Source organism: Leptopilina boulardi, unplaced genomic scaffold (assembly GCF_019393585.1).
Source record: "Leptopilina boulardi isolate dan_hultmark-lab unplaced genomic scaffold, ZJU_Lbou_2.1 LbouV2_165, whole genome shotgun sequence".
NCBI classification, from domain to species: domain Eukaryota; kingdom Metazoa; phylum Arthropoda; class Insecta; order Hymenoptera; family Figitidae; genus Leptopilina; species Leptopilina boulardi.
In genome coordinates, this window is record NW_026137713.1 from 955,532 (window position 1) to 973,115 (window position 17,584).

At 28.9% G+C, this 17,584-nt stretch overlaps 1 protein-coding gene across 5 annotated transcripts in view; it reads right to left on the reverse strand.

Moving 5' to 3' along the window:
* LOC127277171 (homeobox protein prospero) overlaps positions 1-17,584 on the reverse strand; it is a 165,783-nt gene that overhangs the window by 118,391 nt on the left and 29,808 nt on the right. For all 5 annotated transcript variants that reach the window (XM_051298038.1, XM_051298040.1, XM_051298041.1 and 2 more), the window contains exon 3: positions 3,046-3,086. The gene's annotated coding sequence lies outside the window, so the exon portion shown is untranslated. The remainder of the gene's footprint in view (positions 1-3,045; positions 3,087-17,584) is intronic.

A 17,584-nucleotide genomic window follows, 5' to 3' on the forward strand; every position in this document is an offset into this window, starting at 1 on the left:
AATGACTTTAAATCTTTAAAAAGCATTTTTTTAAGAAAATTTTATCTGATCGTCAAATTGTATACGTTGTTGGTATGTTTTTTTTATGATTTATATTAATTTTTTAATTTCTTATACGAGCGGATTCCTCTTGTACGTATTATTATATGCATAAAATGTATATTTTTATTTAACGTTTGAAAAATTGACATGAATTTTGTTTTGAGGTTAGTTTTCTATAATATCTATTTAATTCTGTAAAGAAATTGTGAAATGATTTATTTTTTTTTTATTTTATTTTAAATACATATACGGGCTTACAAATAGAAAAAAACGCCCTTTCGTGCAGAAGCACTAAATAATAAGTAATAAGATAATTATTAAGCAATAATATCAAGACATCAAGACATTATGTTTTGATTTCGCAGTGTATAGGGTAAGGGGTACAGTGACCGACACCCTGGGCATACTTTCAACTTTAAATGACATTTTATCGTAATTTATTAAAGATTTAGTTATAAAATAAATTTTAAATAAAAGATTTGGGTTAAAATTTATAGTACACAAGTTTAAAATTAAAAAACACCTTAATAAAAGTTTATAATATTAATTTAAAAATGTATGGTATGAAAACAGTGAACGACACCCTTTAATAAAATAGAAAATATTTAAATTTCTATTTAAGTAACATGATATTTATTAGTATTATCATAAATTTTATTATTCAGAATTAATGTACAAAAAAAGTTGCTTTTAAAATATAATTATTTAACAATTTTTTCATATTTATAAAATTTGTAATCAATAAAGCAAATTTTTTGAGGTTAGTTTCCTAGAAAGTATTAAATATTGAGGAAAATATAAACATATAAAATTTTGTATAAACTGTATAAGTTTTTAAATATCGTATATTAATTAATTTACTGGTGATATTTAATTAAATATTATTATTTTTATAGTTATTATCGTTTTTAATAGCAGGTGTCGTTCACTGTCTGGGTGTCGGTCACTGTACCTTTTACCCTATGCATGTCAGAACGAAAGCTTAGCGTGTTGTCGATTTTTATCAATTAAAAATTGTATGAATCAGACGAATAAAAAAACGTAACATCTTTCACTAAATATATGAGTTTCTGATCAACAACTTTTCCATCTTATTAAATTATTATTAACTATTGTTAATTAAATTGAAAAAAATCCCAGAATAATAATAAAATAAAGCACTGCTTATTTTCTCTGTGAAAGACTATATACTGGAAACTGTCGTCTGCTGCCGGATACAGTGACCGCCACCTACAGTAAAATTGCTATTACTAAACTCCCGCGCTAAATTCAAAAAAGAATTTTAAATTTTCCCTTTTTTTCCACTGATTTTCTTTTAATTTTTTTAAGTAAATTTCCCCTCTTAAAAAATATCTTTTTTTTATTTAAAAAAAATGTATTATTTTTTATCTTAATGTCAAAAAAATCTTTATTCTTTCTAGCGATTGTAATCGATTCCTCTAAGTCGGAAATTTCTCCCTCTATTGCGTTCTATATGTATATATATATACTATTGTGCCACAGTGGGGTTTGAATATATGAGAAGTTCTTGGGAGTGCATCATCGGGAAATTAAAAAAAAACTGCAACTCCAGATGGTGCATCGCGAAGCATTTCTGACCCGTATCCCTCCGTTAATTCTCGGGTCCCTCTTTGTCTTATCCCACTTTGTGTGCATCTCACCACAAATATACGTTACTTATGTGTGTGAGTATATATATATATATATATATATATAAGGGTGCATCATACTATCGCTGCAGGCAATGCACTTTTGTCTTTTCCGTTGCACGTCGACGATAGACATACACGGGATGTGGACCGACGGAAACAGAAGTGAGGGGAAACGGTGACAGTGAGACTTTTATTAGGGAAGGAATCAGCAAGCATGATTATGTACCTTAGAGCGTCTCCACCTCCGTTTCACCCCCTACCTTCTCTGTTCTCAACCATCGAGTCATCCCTTTGCTCTCTCTCTCTCCCTCTCTTGCCTTGCATTGTCAATCCAAGCGCATATGCACCCATTGGCGTAGAATTTCACTATCGTTTCCTATTTTTTACCATTCGATCAAATTTTTATTCCCATTGGACTCTATTTTTTTTTTTTTTTTATATCTGATTCTATTATTATTTTTATTCTACGAATTTCCGATTATTACTATCAACTATTTCTAACTCATAATAATTAATAATTATAATAATAATAGTAATAATAATAATAATGATAATAATAGTAATAATAATAATAATAATCATAATAATAATAATAATAATAATAATAATAATAATAATAATGATAATAATAATAGTAATAATAATAATAATGATAATAATAATAGTAATAATAATAATTAATTTAATAAGAATTTGACTAAATAAATATTAAAATTTAATGAACAGAATTTAGTTAAATTCAACGCGCATATATAATTGAAAGTATATTTATACAGCTATATTTATATGTGTAATAAAAACAAAATTAAACTGATTTCATTGCGAGATTATTATTGTTATTTTTTTGTTTTTCACGTTGAATGTCTCTTTTACGCGACAAATCATTGTGGCAAAATTTATTGTATATAATTAATAATTTAATTGTAATTACTACTTGCTCAAATTCCTGCTTCGTCCATTAAATTTGAACAATTACTATTAATAAACCTTACAGATACTATATATTTGTCAAAAAAAAAAAAAAAAATTAATTAATCTGACATAAACAATTAATGGACAATTCAAAAATTATTCACTCGCAATAACAAAAATATTACATATTAATTAAATTTAATGATCAATTAAAATAAATTTTTTTGTCAATTCAAGGTCATATTTCTCAAGATCACTTTTTTTTCAATAAAATTTATTTTTAAAAAATTATTATTAAAAAATAATTTTAAAAAAATTATATTACAATTTTTTTTTTTTTAATTATATTAAAAAAATTTTTTTTTTTAAATTATATTAAAAAATTATTTTCAAAGATTTTGAAAGAAAAAGAAAACTTAAAAAAAAAAAAGTTACTTACGATGATTGTGTTGTCGTGGTGTTTGTTGACGGTGCCGGATGCTGAAACAGAAAATAAGGGAAAATTTTTATTTGAGAAAAAAATAATTCCACTCAATGTACATATATATATATATATGTATATATACATTAAAGATCATATAATAAGGGCAACATTTTAAGAGCACTGAGGATGGTACTTTATCAAAATTTGAACAACCCCTTTTTTTTGAATTAAGCGAGTTCCGTTTGTTTTTCGTCAAGTATATACATTCGCGTGTAACACGTGGCTTTTTCATTGTCATATACTTGGCACTTTCGGTTTTAAAAAAGACATTGGAGGGGCTGTTGCAGGATATATATATATATATTTAAAAAAACGCACGTTCGACTCCCAAGAGTATCACCAGAGACAACACCGTCGCTTCGCGGTTGGGGCGACATGCACGAAATTTGCATCCCTCCTTCGCCAATGCCGCCTAAGGCGATATTATTGTCACAATGAACCACCCCCCCCCTCGACACTCCGCTTCATTCTCGCCCAGGCCAAACACACACACACACACAGACAAATACATTTCATACAATGATACGTTGGCACGTGCACAGTTTTTTAGCTTCACTTGGTACATTGATTCTAGTCTTCATTGATTCTTATATTTGTATGATATTATTTTTTTTTTTTGCGAATTTTTTAATTTCTAATAATATTAACAACCGTTAATGGCAATTTATTTATTATTATTATTAATTTGTTATTAAGTATTTAATATTATATTTAATTATATGTTTATTTATATATTTATTTATATATTTATTTATATATTTATATATATATTTTTTTCTGATTTATTTTTATGATTTTTTATCTATTTTTTTATTTATTTTTGTTAATTTATTATTAATTATTTAATATTATATTAAATTATATGTTTATTTATGTATTTTATATATATATATATTTATTTATTTATATATTTATTTATATATTATATTTTTTTATGTTTTTTTTATTTATTTTTATTAGTTTATTGTTAACTATTTAATATTATATTTAATTATATGTTTATTTATTTATATGAATCATAATGGGACATGCTCTTTCGTACATGCCCTATTTATGTATTTATTTATATATTTATTTATATATATATATTTTTTGATTTATTTTTATGATTTTTTATCTACTTTTTTTATATTTTTTGTTAATTTATTATTAATTATTTATTATTATATTAAATTATATGTTTATTTATGTATTTATATATATATATATATATATATATATATATATATATATATATATTTATTTATATTCATATATATTTTTTTATTTATTTTTATGTTTTTTTAGTTTATTTTTATTAATTTATAATTAACTATTTAATATTATATTTAATTATATGTTTATTTATTTATTTATTTGAATCATAACGGGACATGCCCTTTCGTACATGCCCTATTTATGTATTTATTTATGTATTTTTTTATATAGTTATTTATATATATATATTTTTTTTTTTTGATTTATTTTTATGTTTTTATATCTATTTTTTATTTATTTTTGTTAATTTATTATTAATTATTTAATATTATATTAAATTATATGTTTATTTATGTATTTATTTATAAATATATATATTTAATATTTTATACTTTTTTTATATTTATTTATATAATATATTTGTAAATTATCATATTTATATTTCTATGTTAATAAAGTTTAACAATAAAATATTTCACAGCCACTGGGATTCGAACCCACAACAAAAATGGCATTGCCAGCCAACGTCAGTGACCGCGCGGCCATGCTCGCCTAGTCTATAATTAATTATTCGAGCAAGTGAATTAGAAAATAAATTCTAAAATGTCTTCTAAATATTTTGTCTATTAAGTTCAATTGACAAATTATAAATTCTGATTCCAATATATATATATATAAGGAAAGTACATTGACAGCTGCGAATAATTGATGCGCAAGATACAAATATACGAGTAGCTGAGAATGTTACAATTTCCACTTTCGACGATAAATTTCTCATTATCGACACACACACTCACACACATACACACACAGATATTCAAAGATAGCATGTAACAAATATCGATTTTGCTTTTTTTTTATTGGCAAACTGCAGTAATTTCCGTCCAAGAAACTATTTATTTTAAAAAATTCTATTTTTTTTTTGCAAATTGATTTACGGAAAATGTTTTTTTAAAAATTATTTTACGTTAAATTTAAACTGTACGGAAATATCGCTAACAAATTTTGCTTTGGAAATTGTAAAAAAAAATACTATTTCCAGAGTAAAGTTTTAGGATTATATTTTTACTACAATTTCTAAAACAATAATTGGCCAAAGATTCGCAAAAGTTCCGAACAATTTAGATTTTACTTTCCGGTAGATGATAAAAGCCACTTATAATTCGCTCATTTTGAAGTGCAACAAAAATGAGTCCACGTTTTTTTCTCTATTAATATTTTCTATATTAATTTTCTGCACCAAAAAAAAGTATCGAAAATAAAAAAAAAATACTTTAAATTAAAAATTTGCAAAAAATCATTTGTATGTAATAAAAAAAAAAAACATCTATTTATACATCAAAAAGTTTCCTATTAAGTAAAATTTTCGGCTCATAATTGTCAATTTGAGCCCTCTTGTCGAACTTTCTAAGCGACATTTAAGCTTTTCGTCATGTCATCAAGTTTTCAGCCTTTATGGCTGAAGTGATTTCGATGTCGGTAAATTGTTGGGATTAAGTGAGGAGAAATGGATGCGAGAAGGGGTTTGAACCATGGATTCTACAGAACATGGACATGTTTGTGAGAAGATGGAGGGGGCGAGGTAAAACAAAGTTTGATGCTAGTATCTCAGACACAATTTCAACCGGCAAGACTTAACAAATAGGCAAAGTTTCATCGTGGGTCCACACCGGCGGATTTACCGTAGAGACTACGACATCCTTCTCTTTGTTCCTAAAAGTTAGTGATGTATTAGCCTATCTTTTCACATATCTTTGTTTACTTCATCCCCTGCAAAATTTCCAACCTTCTTTTTTTTCATATATGCTTTAATGATGTCACGTCACCGTAACATTTTTTTTTTTATAAATAAATAATATTTATGTAAAATTAATAGAAAAAAAGCAATAAACACTTTTTGTGTCTATGAGGTACCGATTTTGAATCTAACCCAAAGAGGCGTGCTGGTAACGCCGCGAGAAATACATTGGAAAATATAACTATATATAAAGGGAAACCTTTCACTACGAAGGCAGTCCCAAAAATTGTACGTACGGAGTTCATGTGTTAAAATACAGTTTTAATATATACGGAAGTCTAAGTTTCAACATTGACAACCCATCAAGAAAGAACTATTACGAGAGGTCGTAAAAAATCAATAGAATACCGAATCATCAAAACTCACGAAGAAAATTTGGAAACTCCACCGCACAACATTAAATAAGGTAGCCATACCAAATCTTATTAAATAGATTTCATAATTGTTTGATTGTCTTATAATAATAATAGTTGAGAACATTCAGCATTTTTAAATAAATAATTTGTATATTATATATTTTTTTTAAATCATTTATTTAATAAACCTCTTCTCAACTTAGTTAATTTAGCTAAGTTAAATTGAGGAATTAGAATAGGGAACAATTATAAGTTCAGCTTAGGTAAAATTAAAAATTATTTAAAATATGACATAACAATGATATAGATAAAAATAAAATAATAGGGTAATGTATAGTCAACAGTGGACCACATTTTGTTTCTTCGCTTATAAATTTCTTTGGGAGCAAATAATTTTCCTAATTTCAATACATAAAAATATAAATTTAAAATAAAATAAGAAATTTGAATTTTCGTTTAAAAAAAAAAAAAAAAATGAAACTGGCTATGAGAAATTTTAAAACGTGAACGAGTATATGCTTTTGCTTAAAATTCGGTAGGGAAATCCGATAATTTCATAGCGTTTTGAACGAGCCAGTACGGAAAATTGCGTCCATAATCTAGGTAATACCTACAGTAACATGGTAATGGCTTGAGCACCTGCGCGTTGTTACGACCCATAAATTTTTATATTCGCGGTTTATATGTATTTATACTGATTTTAAAGAGCGCAGCAAAATTTTGCTTTTAGGAAAAAGCCTATTGGAAAGTCAAGGCGAGGCGATATTTTTTTTTTTCCCCAAAGCAATAAATAACTTCAAGTAAAAATAAAAAAAAAATAATTTAATTTTCACACTGCTTTATTTAATATTTCAACTATTTTTCAAATTACTCAATTTGAAAATCCCAAAATATTAAAAAAAAATTTCTTTTTTTATTTTATCATATTTTTTAATGATTTTCGAATGTGAAATATTTAAAAAAAAAACAAAGAAATGGGCTCTGAGACAAATATACGTTTATTTTATTTAAATATATTATATTTGGTTGAAATAAAAAAAAAAAAATTCTCTGAAGTATATTGAGAATGTGATTCAAATTAAAAGAAACTAGTGAATATTTTCGTGAGAGTAACTTTGAGATTTGATTTTCAACCCCATCATTCCCTCGACTTATTCATGGTGGTCTAGAATGGGGTGGAAAACGATCGACTTAGGTTTGCTTTTATTGGGTTATGCAACGCAACGAAAGCAGTCTAGTTTCTTTGTCTACGACGCCATCTGTCACCCTCGACAAGATCTGTTCGTATTTATATTTATGGGGGTGGTAAGTCTCTCACACACGTATATGCACGTGCATGTATATGATGATGATGATTTGCTTTGCTTTTCCGTTAGAAGCAAACAGAACAGAAGAAAGAAAAAGAATCGCACAAAAATGATGAGGGAGAAGAAGATAGTTTAAGGGGTATCGTGTGAGCAGCAGACGCACGCCAAAACACATATATAGATATACATATGTATATATATATATATATATATATATATATATATATATATATGAGATACTATCGAGATAAAAGAAAGATAGGGCGACAAGTATATGTATAAGCGGTAAAACGGGCCTCTGGGATATATTGAGTATTGATTTTCTCTCCATGGTTGGCAAAGGTTTTTACAAAAAGTTTATTAATCATGAAAATTCATTTTATGAATAATTTTTACACAAGCTGAGAAAAATTATCAATTTTTTTTAATTTTAGAAATGAAATTCAGTGCTAATTGCTTGATACTCTTTAAATTAAAATGATTTGAAATAGATTTCATTATTAAATTAAAATTAGCACGTAATTCAGTTAGATTTTAACAGAAATTCGATCATTTTTCACTAAAAATTGAGAAATTTAAGCAAATCTGCATTACCATTGATCGGTAAAACAGATTTGTCCATTCAGTATTTTTCATTATTTTCATTTGAAGGCTAAATTTTAGTGGAAATTTTACTAAAGTGATTCAGTTCCTTCAGTAAGATTTCAAATTTAATCTTTATATGAAAATAATTAGATTTAAGTAAATCTGCATTATCATTGATCGGTAAAACAGATTTGTCCATTCAGTATTTTTCATTATTTTCATTTGAAGGCTAAATTTTAGTGGAAATCTTACTAAAGTGATTCAGTTCCTTCAGTTAGATTTCAAATTTAATCTTTATATGAAAATAATTAGATTTAAGTAAATCTGCATTACCATTGATCGGTAAAACAGATTTGTCCATTCAGTATTTTTCATTATTTTCATTTGAAGGCTAAATTTTAGTGGAAATCTTACTAAAGTGATTCAGTTCCTTCAGTTAGATTTCAAATTCAATCTTTATATGAAAATAATTAAATTTAAGTAAATCTGCATTATCATTGATCGGTAAAACAGATTTGTCCATTCAGTATTTTTCATTATTTTCATTTGAAGGCTAAATTTTAGTGGCAATCTTACTAAAGTGATTCAGTTCCTTCAGTTAGATTTCAAATTTAATCTTTATATGAAAATAATTAGATTTAAGTAAATCTGCATTATCATTGATCGGTAAAACAGATTTGTCCATTCAGTATTTTTCATTATTTTCATTTGAAGGCTAAATTTTAGTGGCAATCTTACTAAAGTGATTCAGTTCCTTCAGTTAGATTTCAAATTTAATCTTTATATGAAAATAATTAGATTTAAGTAAATCTGCATTATCATTGATCGGTAAAACAGATTTGTCCATTCAGTATTTTTCATTATTTTCATTTGAAGGCTAAATTTTAGTGGAAATCTTACTAAAGTGATTCAGTTCCTTCAGTTAGATTTCAAATTCAATCTTTATATGAAAATAATTAGATTTAAGTAAATCTGCATTACCATTGATCGGTAAAACAGATTTGTCCAGAAGTATGTGTGTCATTATTTTCATATGAATTCTGAATTTCAGTGTAAATCTTACTGAAGTGATTTCGTTATTCAAAATTTCATCTAATAAGTGAAATCTGCATTATCATATTGATCGGTAAAACAGATTTGTTCAAATTTTACTCAAGTAATTCAGCTATTCTAATTTAATCAGTAAAATCTACATTATCATTTATTAATCGGTAAAACAAATTTGACTGCTTCTATCTGGAATTCTTATTTTAATGTGAAATATTTTCTTTAAAATTTAATAACTAAAAATTGTATTTAAGCAAAATTTTTTCTTTGTCACACTAAATTTTTTTATGTGCCAACGGATTGTTTTTTTTTTTTTTTTTTCTTTCTTGACAAAAGATTATTGGTGAAAATAAATGATTGGAGTTACGCGAGGGTTGCGAGATTTTCGTCGATTAGCCTCAATTTAGGGAACAGCAATTCATCAGAGAGGAAGATTCATTCAAGAATTGATTTGAAACCTGATTCGATGGCAAAGAAGAGAAGATTGAGTTTCGACCGCTCGTCTTACTGTCCACGCACGATTAACAACTCACGCACACATACATACATACATATATATATATATATATATATATACGCTTCTCGTCTCAGTGGGACACAATGGTCACGTGCCAGAATCTAATCATCGAACGCTTCTCCGGGGGATGAGGGTGCATTTTCTACGCACTTACGAATTTATCCGTACACACTTTTATATATATATATAAAATCGAACTATCGAAAAATGTTTTTTAAGATGTTTCATTCATCCTGCTAACTCACTGGAAATTCATTAATCCGTTTTGGAGCATAGATCGTGCCGCTGTTTACAGATTGTAAAACTTTTTCTTTTGTCCTCGCAATCTCACGATACCGATGAGAATCATCCGCTTGAATGAAAGAAAAAAGTCTTACAATGTACAAAAAAAAAATTGTGGTTCTACTGTATCTTAATTAGGATCGTTTTAAAAAGTACAAATAGTATATCAATTTTGAACGGGCTCAAACAGGGCCCATGTAGGGAAGAAGCCCCAAAGTCAAAATGAAACATTATTCGCAGCCACGGAAGAAATTTTCAACTCTATATATTAAAATCAATAAAAACAGTACAGAGCCTGGCTAGGCCCCTGTTTCATCCAGATCAGAGCCAGGTTGGCGAATTTCTACACGAAGTTATATAATTTAGTCGGATTCTTACAAAAAATTTATTATTTTCTCCCTCTGGGGAAATTTGCAAACCTGGCACTGATCTGGCTGAAACAGGGGGTCACACGAGACCCTGGGCGGGGCCCAGTTTGGATCGATTTTGATATACGAAAACTTCTTCTACGTCTTCGACTAGTATTTCATTTTGAATTTGGGTCTTTTTAAAATTCGCCAACTTGGCTCTGACCTGGTAATAACAGGGGATGAACCAGGCCCTGGACTGGCTACGGTTATAATGAACTCTAATCAGGCTAAAACTGGGCTTCCTCTGTGGCTCTGAATAGTGTTTTGTTTCAAATTTGTGCCTTTTCGAAATTCTCTAACTTGGCTCTGACCTGGCTGAAACAGGCGATAAACCAGGCCCTCGTTGGGCTCCGGTTGTAATAAAAAATAGAACAGAAATAAGATTTCCTTTGTGCTTCTGAAGTATTTCGCTTCGAATTCGGAATTTTTTTGAAATTCGCCAACTTGGCGCTGACCTGGCTGAAACATGGGCCACACTAGGCCCTCGTTATTTTTTTTGTTTTGTTTTTTTTTTTACTAAAATCATTGAAATTATTATAAAATCATTATTTTTTATTATCATTTGATCTTTTATTATTATTATCATCAGAAATTTTCTTTTGCCACAGTGATTTCTGAGAAACGCTTACGAGTTTCGTGTGAAAATATCATAAATTTATTATTTGCAATAATTTAATGTTGAGTCTTGAGGGATTGTATAGAAGATGACACATTATATTGATTAATAAATACTTCTCAGCGCCCTACATCGTCTGTGGGCGTTTGATCTACAGTTTTAATTCTATACCAAACACGTGGCTGTCGAGGCACCGCCAAACGCCCCCTTGATAAAATCGCGTGAACTCGCCTACTTGTGCCATTCGGTCACACACACACACACACAAAACTAGATTAGTTTTTTTTTCAAATTAAAATTTTTCTTAATTTTTAAAATTTATCTTATTTATTTATTTGATTTCTAAGAGAAATTTATTAATTTCTAAAAGAAATAAAAAAAAAAAAACTTTTTGAAGATTTATAACAATAAATTGTTTATTGAAGGAATTCTATGGTTCTTGTACTTGTATAAGAATGAAGCAACAAGTGGCGTCTTAGCTCAATCTTAAATAGAACATTCAACAAGTGTTTTCCAAGCTGTTGCATCTTGTTCGTGAGCGTCTCAAGGCGGAAGTAGTAAAGGAAGGTTCTTAGATTCCGGATGTGCGGGACCTTTGAGTTGGCAGAATCTTCTCTTCAAATAAATAGAGTTTCATACTCCTTAAGGAGAATTTTACGATTCAGATTTGCTCCATATAAGATTTTACGATTCTTATTGCATTCTCTCTCTCTCTCTCTCTCTCTTCTTTCTTCTTCAAAAAATTTATTGAATTCAGTTGGTAAATTCTATCTTACTCTTACATGTTCCAATTAACATTTTTTAAAATTTTTTAATTGCATCCAGAAAAAAGATTTTTGCTTCAAAGAAATCAATTTTTGCTTTGATACAAAAAAAAAAAATTATTTGTTTTAAACAAATTATTTTTGATTAAAAAAAAAAATTATCTTCGTTTCATTAAAAATAAGTTGAATTTTTTTTTTTGGGGGGGGGGGGGCAATTGTCAATATATAAATGAAATTAAAGAACTTCGGAAGGGAAAAATTTTTTAAATTTCCTTCATCTTATGTTTGTAAAATCAAACACCATTATCTCTATCGCCTATTGTCTCGGGAGTGTTCCAATTTCGACATCTGCTTGCAAACATATAGACAGATAGAAGAGCAGCAGCTGTCGAAAGAAAAAGAAGCATCATCAATGATCTCGAATTACTCCCACGCGAGTATTTATATATAAATATATAAATATATATATATATCCCCATTAGAAAATGAATGACCGATTATTTCGAAAGATTGTAAAGATCAAGTTAAAATCCTCTTCTATCATATTCATTGCTCTTTTCTGAAAAAAAAACGTCGCGAAACCATCATTTTATGTTTTGGGGTAAACAAACCGCTTTTCATTCGATTCCATTCTTCATTTTTTTTTTTTTTTTTCTCTCTTTTTGTCAAGAACCTCTCAAGCGCATCAATTGCTCCTTAATGTATCATCTGCATATTTTGAATACAGAATAAGATGAATCTTTTGTGACAATTTTTTTTTTATCCCAAAATCGTATCTTTTCCGGATACTGAGAATATGTTTCTTCCGGATCTTTTGATGTATATATATATATATATATATATATATATATATATATATATATATATATTTATATATTTATATAAAATTTTTGAATTTCCTTTTGAATTTCTTTTTTTTATAACCGTTGAATATTTATTCCGCAGACACCAAGTTTTGACAATGGACCACAAGATAAATCCCATGTCAAACTTGGCCAAAAGCCCTCATTCGATAAAAAGTCACGATTCAACTTTTTTTTTTTTTTTGAGATGACAATAGATTGGTAAAAAGGGCACGCGCCTCTTAATTCATCGAAATGAGCCTTAAGATTGTGTTCCATATATATTTGCGATTACTATATATATATATATTTATATATATATATATATATATAGAACCGGAAGTGCTCTCAAATATGTGACAAGATGAATGTCAAAGTGGTTTTTCTTTTTCTTTTCACCTGGGCTAAAAAAAAACAGCTGTAAACGATCTGGATGAAATGATATAGTTGCTCATTTTGGTTCTTGAACAGATTTTTTTTTTTTTTTTCCTCAATGATCGTTAAAAAGTCATCGTAAAAAATGACAACTTGATTTTTCTCCCTATTATTATGTTTTTCATTAATTATCGCTAAATAAATTTAATATTCCATTTTAAAATTTATAATATAAATCGTATTACACTAGCAATAATAATATAAATAATAATGTTAATAATAATAAATAGAAAAAAAAAATAATAATTTTTGTACATATAAACAGAAAACGAAAAATTAAAAATTAACAATAGATTTAATTATAATTGATAATGAATGTTATTTGACTTTAAAAATAAACAGCTTTAAAATAATAAATTGCAAATTTATAAACGATATTTTAAAATATCACGCAAACTAAAAAGCCAATCACAATAACATTTATAATGAAATATGTTAAACATTATTGATTTTCAAATTAATTACATTATTTAATTTTCAATTTCATTTGAGAAGTATATATATATATATATATATATATATATTGATAATTAAACAACAAAAGAACGATTAATCAGTCACAATAAAATATATATTCAACTTTTACATGTATACAATATATATGAGTTTTCATTGTAACAGGATTCAATTTTTCATTCATTACATGGTGGCACATTTTTTTTTTTTCATTTCTTTTGTAAATCATTAATAAATTTTTTTTACAGAATTAATGTCATACATATAGTGAAAGTGTTGAGGCAAAAATTTTTACATGAATGAGCCCTCAATTTTTTCCTCTTTTTTTTTATACAATGCGACACAAAGGGCGTGAAGCCATTAAGTTACAAAGATCAAAGTGTAACATTTCCATTGATTTCTAATAAGTGATATATACATATATATTATACTCGTGTAATATTTTGCCTGTTGCTGATATTTTTAGTTAATAATTTTAATAATAATTTTATTTAACGTTTATAAAATAAACAGTTTTGAGAAATGTGAAAATTTAATTTTTGCACGCCTGTAAAATAAATTTTTAGATTTTAACGGTAAACAGTTACTGTAGTAACGCTTACTACAGTAACGGTTACTATGAAAACGGTTACTATGGAAACGGGTACTATAGTAACGGTTACTACAGTAACGGTTACTATGGAAACGGGTACTATGGAAACGGGTACTATATAGAAACGGTTACTATGGAAACGGGTACTGTAGTAACGGTTACTATAGTAACGGTCACTATGGAAACGGGTACTGTAGTAACGCTAACTACAGTAACGGTTACTATAGTTACGGTTACTACAGTAACGGTTACTATGGAAACGGTTACTATGGAAACGGTTACTATGGAAACGGGTACTATATAGAAACGGTTACTATGAAAACGGGTACTGTAGTAACGCTAACTACAGTAACGGTTACTATAGTTACGGTTACTACAGTAACGGTTACTATGGAAACGGTTACTATGGAAACGGTTACTATGGAAACGGTTACTATGGAAACGGGTACTATATAGAAACGGTTACTATGAAAACGGGTACTGTAGTAACGCTAACTACAGTAACGGTTACTATAGTTACGGTTACTACAGTAACGGTTACTATGGAAACGGTTACTATGGAAACGGGTACTATATAGAAACGGTTACTATGAAAACGGGTACTGTAGTAACGCTAACTACAGTCACGGTTACTGTAGTAACGGTTACTATAGTTACGGTTACTACAGTAACGGTTACTATGGAAACGGTTACTATGGAAACGGGTACTATATAGAAACGGTTACTATGGAAACGGGTACTGTAGTAACGGTTACTATAGTAACGGTCACTATGGAAACGGGTACTGTAGTAACGCTAACTACAGTAACGGTTACTATAGTTACGGTTACTACAGTAACGGTTACTATGGAAACGGTTACTATGGAAACGGTTACTATGGAAACGGGTACTATATAGAAACGGTTACTATGAAAACGGGTACTGTAGTAACGCTAACTACAGTAACGGTTACTGTAGTAACGGTTACTATAGTTACGGTTACTACAGTAACGGTTACTATGGAAACGGGTACTATATAGAAACGGTTACTATGGAAACGGGTACTGTAGTAACGGTTACTATAGTAACGGTCACTATGGAAACGGGTACTGTAGTAACGCTAACTACAGTAACGGTTACTATAGTTACGGTTACTACAGTAACGGTTACTATGGAAACGGTTACTATGGAAACGGTTACTATGGAAACGGTTACTATGGAAACGGGTACTGTAGTAACGCTATCTACAGTAACGGTTACTATAGTAACGGTTGCTATGGAAACTGTTACTGTAACAACGCTTACGATTATTATGGAAACCGGTACTATGGAAACGGTTACTGTTGTAACGCTTACTACAGTGACGGTTACTATAGTAACGGTTGCTATGGAAACTGTTACTGTAACAACGCTTACGATTATTATGGAAACCGGTACTATGGAAACGGTTACTGTTGTAACGCTTACTACAGTGACGGTTACTATAATAACGGTTGCTATGGAAACTGTTACTGTAACAACGCTTACTATAATAACGGTTACTATAGTAACGGTTGCTAAGGAAACGGTTGCTATGGTAAGTGTTACCATTTAAACCGTACAAGTGTAACGACATAGAACGTGACGCCACCTATGAGGCATATTTATCCTTCCATTTCAAAATGTACATACTTACTCATTTTGAGCATAAATTTTTTCAGTTATATATAAATTTTGTGTATAATTTAAAAAAATAGTATTTAAATAAAAATTACTATATACATATTTTTGTCAAATATAGAAGAAAATTTCTTCATTGCTAAAATAAAAAGAAATGTAAAATTAGTTGTGACACGCTAATCTTAAAAGTATTATTCTTAGTATGAGCAACAAGTGAACAAAGCGAGAAGGGTTATTTTAGGAAAGAAAAAGAGAGAATCTTAAGAAAAAGTTTTCTCGCACCCCCCGCTTAAACGTTTGGCATCAACAGGTCTTTCCTTTTCTGTGACAGACGGTCTGGAAAATCTTAGGGGAAATCTTGGAGGGTTTTGTGTTCAGATATATATATATATAGGGAAAGCCTTGCGGCGAGCCTTTGCGTCAACAGATAAGGGATGAATTGTGCGAGGAGGTGGAGGAGCAAAGATCAGAACTTGGAAGTGAAACTTATATACCACTTCTAGCTTCTTGTAACCTGTTGAAGCCCATTCCCTTGAGGATAAGAGAAAAGTGAGAGAAATAAGGGTTTTGTACACGCGGAGATTGGAGAGAGTACTTTCTTATATATATATATATAGATATATAGGAGGCTGCGGGGAATTTCTTTGCCAATTCTTCGAGAGAGAGTGAGGGCAAAATTCAAGATTGCTTGCTCGAAGACGTGAAAATGGCTCTTCGACTCCTTTTATCCAAGGGTTCTTTTGATGAAGTGATACCATTGTTTTCCCAAAGGGTGTCTTCGGAGGAAATTACTCAGAAATTATATAATACTCAAATATTGTTTCACTTTCTTTGTTTCTTTATTCACATTTTTTATTGGGGGGAAATTAGTCATCAGTTGGCCACTTTGTTTTTTTTAATGTAAAATAAGTCTTTGCATTTTTATTTAATATTTAATGAATTTTTGACAAGTTTTGAGATGATTTTTCCAGACTGGTCCATTGATGACTATACAAAAGAAAGTGTTCAAAAAGTCTTCTTTTTAAAAAAAAAAATTAATTTTTCTTACACTACTGCCAAAGGTAATTAAATAAATTCAAAAAAAGAGTCTTGAGACCGAAAAGCAGAAAGAAAGAAGAAGAAAAGGAAAATTAATTCGGTAACGAGTGAAAAATTAAAGAAAAGCGCAAGGGAAGCTTTTCCTGGGGGCTTAAAAAGATAAGTGCGGTTACAGTAAGTCCACAGGTGTTCGCGGACAATACCCCGGGTGTGTTATAAAACGACCCATATTCGTGTATGTATCGTTCATGTATACGCAAAAACTTAAAGCGTTATTTCAATGTGTGGGTCCTCTCTTAATTTCCGTGCATCAGGGGACAAAGGGAAGAAGAACTCGAGGAAAGAGCATAGAAGGGCTGTATCTTTTTCCTCTCTGAGAGACTGAGAGAGAGAGAGAGAGAGAGGAAAAAAGACTCACTTGCGGATTAAAAAAAAAAATAATAAAAAAAAATAACAAGCCACGAGCAAGGGGGAACCTTGTCTAGAGTTGTGCGAGAAACAAAGTGAAATGTCTTTCTATAGTTTCTACTCTCGAGGACAGTTTCAGAAATTCATGTGCTTTTTAACTTTTCTCCACGCAAAAAAATCCCCTCTTTCTATGATGCACTTCACAA